Raw genomic sequence first — 7637 nt, 5'->3', positions numbered from 1 at the left:
GCCCGGCGCGGCCTCGCCTCCTGATTGGCCGGCGGCGCCCCCCCCCCCGCGCTGGAGCCCCCCCCCCTCCTCCGGAGGGCGACTGCTCTCTCCGCCGGCTGTAGGGTCAGTGCGGGACGGGGGAAGCGCTCCCAGGGTCGCCTCCGCTCCCGCCGGCGCTGCTCCTAACCTCCGGGACCCCGGTGCAAACAATGGCTTTCAAGCGTGTGCGGCGAAATCCCAAAACTGAGGGGACGCCACAGGGACTAGCACAAAGGGAATTTTACTCTTCTACTGTGTGCAACGCGGCTGCAGACGCTTCTTTCCTAATCCCCCCTCCCCGAGGAGCCAAGACGCCCCGGCCCAGCCTCCAGTCTCTCAGCCCGCGGCTCGGCCCAGCCGGGAGGGGGAGCTGGAAAAGTCTCTCCCGGCCGCGGCCTCACTGTCACTCTTTGATCTCCTCAGGGACTGGGGGGGGGGGGGGGGGGGGGGGGGGGGGGGGGCTGGATGGGCCCGGCGCGGGAGGAAAAGGAAAGGGGCTGTTGAGGGAAATGAGAGACAGAGCGGGAACTGGGGAGCCACTGATTGTAGTTAGGAAAGGCGGGAGAAGGGAAGAAAGCTGGATGTGAAGACGGGATGTGAGTCCGGGGGAGTGGGTAGGGAGAGAGAGTGCATATTGAAGAGAAAACTGAGTTTAAAAAAAATTTTTTTTAATGTTTTATTTATTTCTAGGAGAGAGAGAGAGAGACAGCGTGAGCAGGGGAGGGTCAGAGAGAGAGGGAGTCACAGACTGAAACAGGCTCCAGGCTCTGAGCTGGCAGTCAGCACAGAGCCCGACGCGGGGCTCGAACCCACGAACCGCGAGATCATGACCTAAGCGAAAGTCGGACGCTTAACCGACTAAGCCACCCAGGCGCCCCGAGAAAGCTGAGTTTTTAAGTTTCATCAGCAAGAGTCGTGCCCCTGGGCAGTCGGAATCCTCCCCTTCGCACGGTGGGGCCCAACCGTATCCCCATTTCACATTTCCTCCCACAGAACAACCAGGTGCCAAGTCTCAGCCAAGGATCCATTAAAAAGGTGTCCCCCCTCCACGGCATTTTCTTGCTGATAAGTAAGGAAACCTCGCCCTGGAAAGCATTACAAGGGCTTTCCATGCTGTAATTGTTATATACATTTTAGAACTAATAACAGAGATAAGAAGGTAGACAAAGAAAATCAACCATAAGCTAGGGATTCCTTTCATTTTAATAAAAACGTACTTCCCTTGTGGAAAAGGAGTTGTCTGGATCCTGGCATTCTAAAGAGGGGCAAACGTTGATCCACGTTGGTCTGCGTGAGAGACCACCCGTCTCACCCAGACTCCGCCTGTGGAAGAGCCAGCTCTCACCAGTATTGTACAGTCTGCAACTCTCTTCTTTTTTAGACCCAGCAGCAGTGGGCCGTGAGTTTATGATACCTTTAAGTCATGTCACTTCAAGGAAGCAGACAGGCCATTTGGGCTGAGTGGGAATATGAGAGGAGAGGGGGAAAGTTCGTCCTTTCCAAGTAGTATTTACAGAATGCTATTTGAGTAGCCTCCTCCTTTGTTTATTTAAAAAGGATTGCATTCGAAGTCGAAGTCAGCTGAGCTGTTCCAGGTGTTCAAGGAAGGTCACAGAGCTTGTGATTGAGTTCTGGGTCAGATACCTGGGTTCAAAGCCCAGCTGTGACACTTAATAACTGTATCTTCAGTAAGTTACTTTACTCCATACCTTCATTTATTCCACCATAAGTACTAAGAATGATGGGGCGCCTGGATAGCTCAGTCGGTTGAGAGTCATGATCTCACGGCTCGAGAGTTCAAGCCCTCATCAGGCTCTGTGGTGACAGCTCAGAGCCTGGAGCCTGCTTTGGATTTTTTGTTTCCCTCTCCCTCCACCCCTCCCCCACTCATGCTCTGTCTCTATCAAAAATAAATAAACTTAAAAAAAAAAAAAGAATGATAGTACCTACCTAATCAGGATTAAATGATCCATCTTGGTACATATTCCAGGAGCACTTGAAAAGAATGGTTTCTATTGGGTCGAATGTTCTATAAATGTCAATTAGGTCAAGTTGTTCAATAGCATTATCTCAGTCTTTCATATCTTTACTGGTTTCTGCCTATTCTATCAGCTTTTGACAGTGGTATTGAAATTGCTAACTATAATTGTCTATTTCTTCTTGCAGTTCTGTGAGTTTTTGCTTTATGCATTCTGAAGCCCTATAATTAGATGCATAAACATTTAGAGTTATAGCCTCTTAATTAATTGACATCTTTATCATTATGCAGTTATCTTCATTATCCCTGGTGATATTATTTGCTCTGAAATATTTTTGGTGATAATGATGTAGCCACTATAGCTTGTTCAATGTGTATTAGCATGATCTATCATTTTCTATTCTGTCACTTTTACCCTATTTGTGTCCTTACATTAAAAGTGTGTTTCTTGTAGTCACCATACAATTCAGTTGTGCTTTTTTTATGCAATCGAATAATCTCTGCCTTTTAATTCAGCTGTTTAGACCATTTAGATCCAATGTGGTTATGGATGTGGTAGGGTTTAAATCTATCATCTTGGTATTTCTTTTCTATTTGTTCCCTCGATTCTTTGTTCTTTTCTTCCTTTTTTATGCTTTCTTTTGGATGTGTTGAATACTTTTTATGATTCCAATATATCTCCATTAGCTTATTAGCTATAACTCTTTATTTTAGTGCTTGCTTCAGGGTTTATAGTATATGTCTTTACTTAATCACAACCTTCCTTCAAGGAAAAGCACTACTTCATGTACAGTAAAATAACTTCGGAGTTGTACACTTCCATTACTCCTCTCATAACCTTTTTGTTGTTGTCATCCATTTAATTTTATATTACTATATTTTATTTTCTTTTATTTTTAATGTTTGTTTTTGAGAGAGAGAGAGACGAAGTGTAAACGGGGGAGGGACAGAGAGAGATGAAGACACAGAATCTGAATGAGGCTCCAGGCTCTCAGCTGTCAGCACACAGCCTGTTGCAGGACTCAAACTTATAAACCGTGAGATCATGATCTGAGCCTACGTCAGACACTCAACCGACTGAGCTGCCCAGGATCCCCTACATTACTATATTTTAAACTTCAGACTATATTGATGTTGTTTTTTATTTAAATAATCAATTGCCTTTTAAAGAGATCTGAATAATAAGAAAAAGTTAACATATTTACTGATGTAACCATCATTCCTGGTACTCTGTATAGATCCAGATTTACATGTAATACCTCCATGAAGGACTTGCTTTTACGGTTCCTGTAGTGAATTTCTGATGGTGAAAAAAAATCTTTCATTTTGTGCATTTGAAAGTCTTTATTTCACCTTTGTTTTTGAAAGATTTGATAGATAGATAGATAGATAGGTGATAGATAGATAGATAGATATTGGTATATTCTACATGGATAGGTTTTTATTTTTCTTTCAGTACTTTAAAGATATTACTTCACTGTCTTCTTGCTTGCTTTATTCCCAGTAAGAAATCTCTATCATATTTACATTTGTTACTTTATATGATCTATAACTTTTTTTTCTTTGATGCGTTTAAGAGTTTTCTTGTTATCACTGTGTTTAATCAGTTTGAATATGATGTGTCTTGGTGTGGTTCCCTTCGTATTTCTTGTACTTAGGGATTATCAAGCTTCTTATATCTGTAAGTATATGGTCGTCATCAAAACTAGAAATTTTTGGTCTTCATTTCTTCAAATAGCAATTCACATATATGAGGCCATCTGAAGTTGTTGCACAGTTCACTGATGCTCAGTTCGTTCTTTTTAATTATTATTTTCTTTTCTCATTGGGTTTCATTTTTTGACGGCTTCCATAGATATTTCTTCAAGGTCTTTGCTTCTCCACTGTCTATTCTATTCTGTCACGTTCAGTGTACTTTTTTAACGTTTTTTAATGTTTTTTTTTTTTTGACAGAGAGGGAGAGAGAAATCCCAAGCAGGCTCCGCACTGTCCTTGCAGAGCCCGATGTGGGGCTCAAACCCATAAACTGTGAGACCATGTCCTGAGCAGAAACCAAGGGTCAGGCGCTTAACCAACTGAGCCACCCAGGCGCCCTACTTCCACCCCTGCCACCCCCACCCCCAATCCTTGTTCAGTGTATTTTTTCATCTCAGACATTGTAGTTTTCATCTCTAGATTTGATTTGGATTTATTTAGATCTTCCATGTCTCATTTTAAGTGTATGAATATATGGAATACACTTATAGTAACTGTTTTAATGTCCTTGATTGGTAATTTGAACATCTGTATCAGTTCTGCATCACTTTCAGGTTTTTTTTTTTTTTTGTCTGCTTATTATGGGTTGCATTTTTTTTTCCGCTTCCTTTTGGACCTCATAATCTTTGATTGGATGTCAGACATTATGAATTTTACTTTTGGGGTACAGGATATTTTTGTATTCCTGTAAATATTCTTGAGCTCTTTTCTAAGTTATTTGGAAATAATTTGATCCTTTTGGGACTTACTTTTAAAATTTGTTAGGTTAGATCAAAGCAGTATTCATTTTAGAACTAGTTATTCCCCATTACTGACAAAGACCCATCTGTCACTGTCTAAATACTCTGTGAATCATGAAGTTTTCCAGTCTGGCTGGTGGGGACAGACCTATTCCCATCCCCGTGTGAGTGTGGGCACAGTTAGTTACCTTTATTCCTTTCAATTCCTTTAGGCCTTTCTTGATCCTTAACCAATTTTCTCACATCCTTATTCTGGTCAGTACTCAGCTGAATATTTAAAAGGGACTCCGTCCAGATCTCTGGAGTTTTCAATCTACATAACTTCTTCAGGTCCTCTCTCCTGCAAACTCTAGCTCTTTAGTCTCCTCGGACTCTCACCTGAATCTCCTCAACTCTCCGCCTGCTAAGTTCCACCTTGCTTCTGCCTCCATACATCATGACCTGGATACTCCCCGAAGGTGGTTAAACTGGAACAGTTATAGAATTTGCCTCATTTGTTTCCCCATCTCTCTGGAATCATTGTCTTTCTTTGCCTGAGAATAAAATGAAAGAATGATCCTTCTTCATTTAGCCCAGTGTCTAGCAATGCAGCAAGCTCTCAATAAAAGTTAAGTGTTATTACTACCCTTACATGCATTTGAGGGTACAGTTTTGAAAGTTTGAACCTAGGTACATATGCACCGGGGACACAATGAATTGAAAGAAACAGATAAGTAGAGGAGCTCATTTATTTATTTATTTATAGAAGGTCTTCTAGAGCGTCACTAACACCCTGAGATCCAAGTGGGTGGTAGCACTTAAGAACTTGCTTAGGTCCATTGGGCACTGTGGTAGGAAAAGACGGCTAAGAAAGAAAAGGAATATTCAGTGTGTCAAAAAGCATTTGAACTTTGATACGTATACATGTAGAATATACATTTATCTTCCATAGTCCCAGATGCATGTCTCCACTTTAGTCTCATGTAATTGATGACTACATGATTTGTGACATTGGAGAGGTACACCTGGGCTCTCTACTCCTTCTCCGTAAAGTTTGATCTCTGTTGAAATGCAGATCTCTGGAGACAAGATAGCCTGTGGATAGAAATCTTATTTACACTTTAAAATAAATGAGTCTCTGAAAGTAGATTTTGGCAGGCAGTCAGCAGAGGATCCCAAGAATACACACTGGGGGAAAGTGATTAGGTAAGGAAGAGGGCAAGGTCCAGGGTGAGGGTAGGAAGGACTGGGCAAAAAAAGACAGTACTGCCCGGAAAGAACAATATATCCTAGCTTGTGTCTTGCTTTTGTTATTAAAAACAGTCTCTATGAAGTTGGAAGGAGCGCTAGTCTGTGAATCCAGTCTTGCCTTAGCCACTAATTATCACAATCACATCATACTAAACAATTTTGAAAATTAATTTCAGCTCTAAAATTATCTGACAGTCTTGGCGGACGTTCCCCAGAATGCAGAGCATGAGATGAAGGTGTGGGTATGATTCTCAGGCTGCAGGCATGAGGGATAAGAGGAATGAGGTAGGGAAGAAGGGAGAGCCAGTATATGAGTACGTTACCAAATTGGCCTCTGCTATAAGCTACTGGTTCTGGGTCCCCATGAAACTTGAAAGCCCTGATGTTAATTGTCTCAAGGTTGTTGCAAAGAAGAAAAGGGAGTGGGCGTGATAAAAGGGGGAAGTACATGCTCATTACCTCCCCTTCTCATTGGTCAATGATTTACGCCATGGGGCCGAAACAACCCCACATTTTGGGAGTCCCACATACATGGATGCTAATCTGATTTCCTTAGCATCCCACTCCAGGACATCAATACATCTGTTCCCTGGACAGAGACAGGGAACATGTAGGAGATGCCTGAGGGAAGACACTGTCAGGTCTTACCTGCCTGAAGCTGGGGTAGCTTGGATCATAGCTTGAGGGCATATGAAGATACTAGAGGAATGAAAGCTAACGAGGAAAAAAAGTTATATTTCAGCAAAGTCGCTCAATGAGTGAGAAATGGGAGAAAGGAGGCAATTTGGGAGAAAGGACAAAATAGGGGTAGGCTGCAGTAATTATATGACTAACAACATTCTTCACCTAAGGAAACTGAAACGTGGAGAGTTGAAGCAATTTGCCCAAGGCAAGGCCAATGTTAATGAGCAGTAGAATCGGGACTTGAACCCAGGCAAGCTGATTGCCAAGCCGGGGCTCTTCACTGCTTTCCAGGGCTGCCCTCAGACTGTAGATTTTGAGGGCCCCTGAACTAAAAATAATAGCAATAGATAAGACAAGGAGAGACTGTGAAAACAATGTCAAAATTATTATTATTATTCAGTTGCTTTTTATGAAGAGATCTGCATAGGTAGGACTAAACAGGCACAAGTCAAAAAATGTTCTTTAAAGGCTCTGGAGGCAGAGACAGGGACAAGAGGGAAAAGTGAAATATTTTTTTTTTGTCGCCGGGAGCTGGTTTGGTTTATCTGTCCTATCATTGATCTATCCTAGTCCATCCCCTGACCCTCGAATTCCTCCAGGAAACCCTAGAAAAGTCCAGGAGGTAGGACATGGGAGCGGAGAAGAGATTAGCTTCTCCTGCAGATTCATCCACAATGGCTGACTGTGTGGTAACATGTAGAGATTGCGGACCATTTCCAGTGTCATGCTAACGATCAAAAATCTCTTTACACTGGTTCTCATCACTAATGTCATACTTGGGGGCTGGGGGAATATGAAAAGGTGACTTTTTTTAAAAACTTTTTTTTTTTTAAATATTTTTATTTATTTCTAGGAGAGAGAGAGAGAGACAGCGTGAGCAGGGGAGGGTCAGAGAGGGAGGGAGATACAGACTCTGAAACAGCCTCCAGGCTCTGAGCTGGCAGTCAGCACAGAGCCTGACGCGGGGCTCGAACCCACGAACCGCGAGATCATGACCTAAGCGAAAGTCGGACGCTTAACCGACTAAGCCACCCAGGCGCCCCTAAAACTTTTTTTTAATGTTTATTTATTTTTTAGAAAGAGCCAGGGAGGGGTGGGGGGTGGGGCGGAGAGACACAGAATCCAAAACAGGCTCCAGGCTCTGGAATGTCAGCACAGAACCCAACAAACCCACGAACAGTGGCTTGAACCCACCAACTGAGATTATGACCTGAGCTGCAGCTGGACAC

Source organism: Hyaena hyaena, unplaced genomic scaffold (assembly GCF_003009895.1).
Source record: "Hyaena hyaena isolate Hyena2069 unplaced genomic scaffold, ASM300989v1 scaffold_1687, whole genome shotgun sequence".
NCBI lineage: Eukaryota > Metazoa > Chordata > Mammalia > Carnivora > Hyaenidae > Hyaena > Hyaena hyaena.
Note: the sequence above shows the minus strand (reverse complement) of the source record.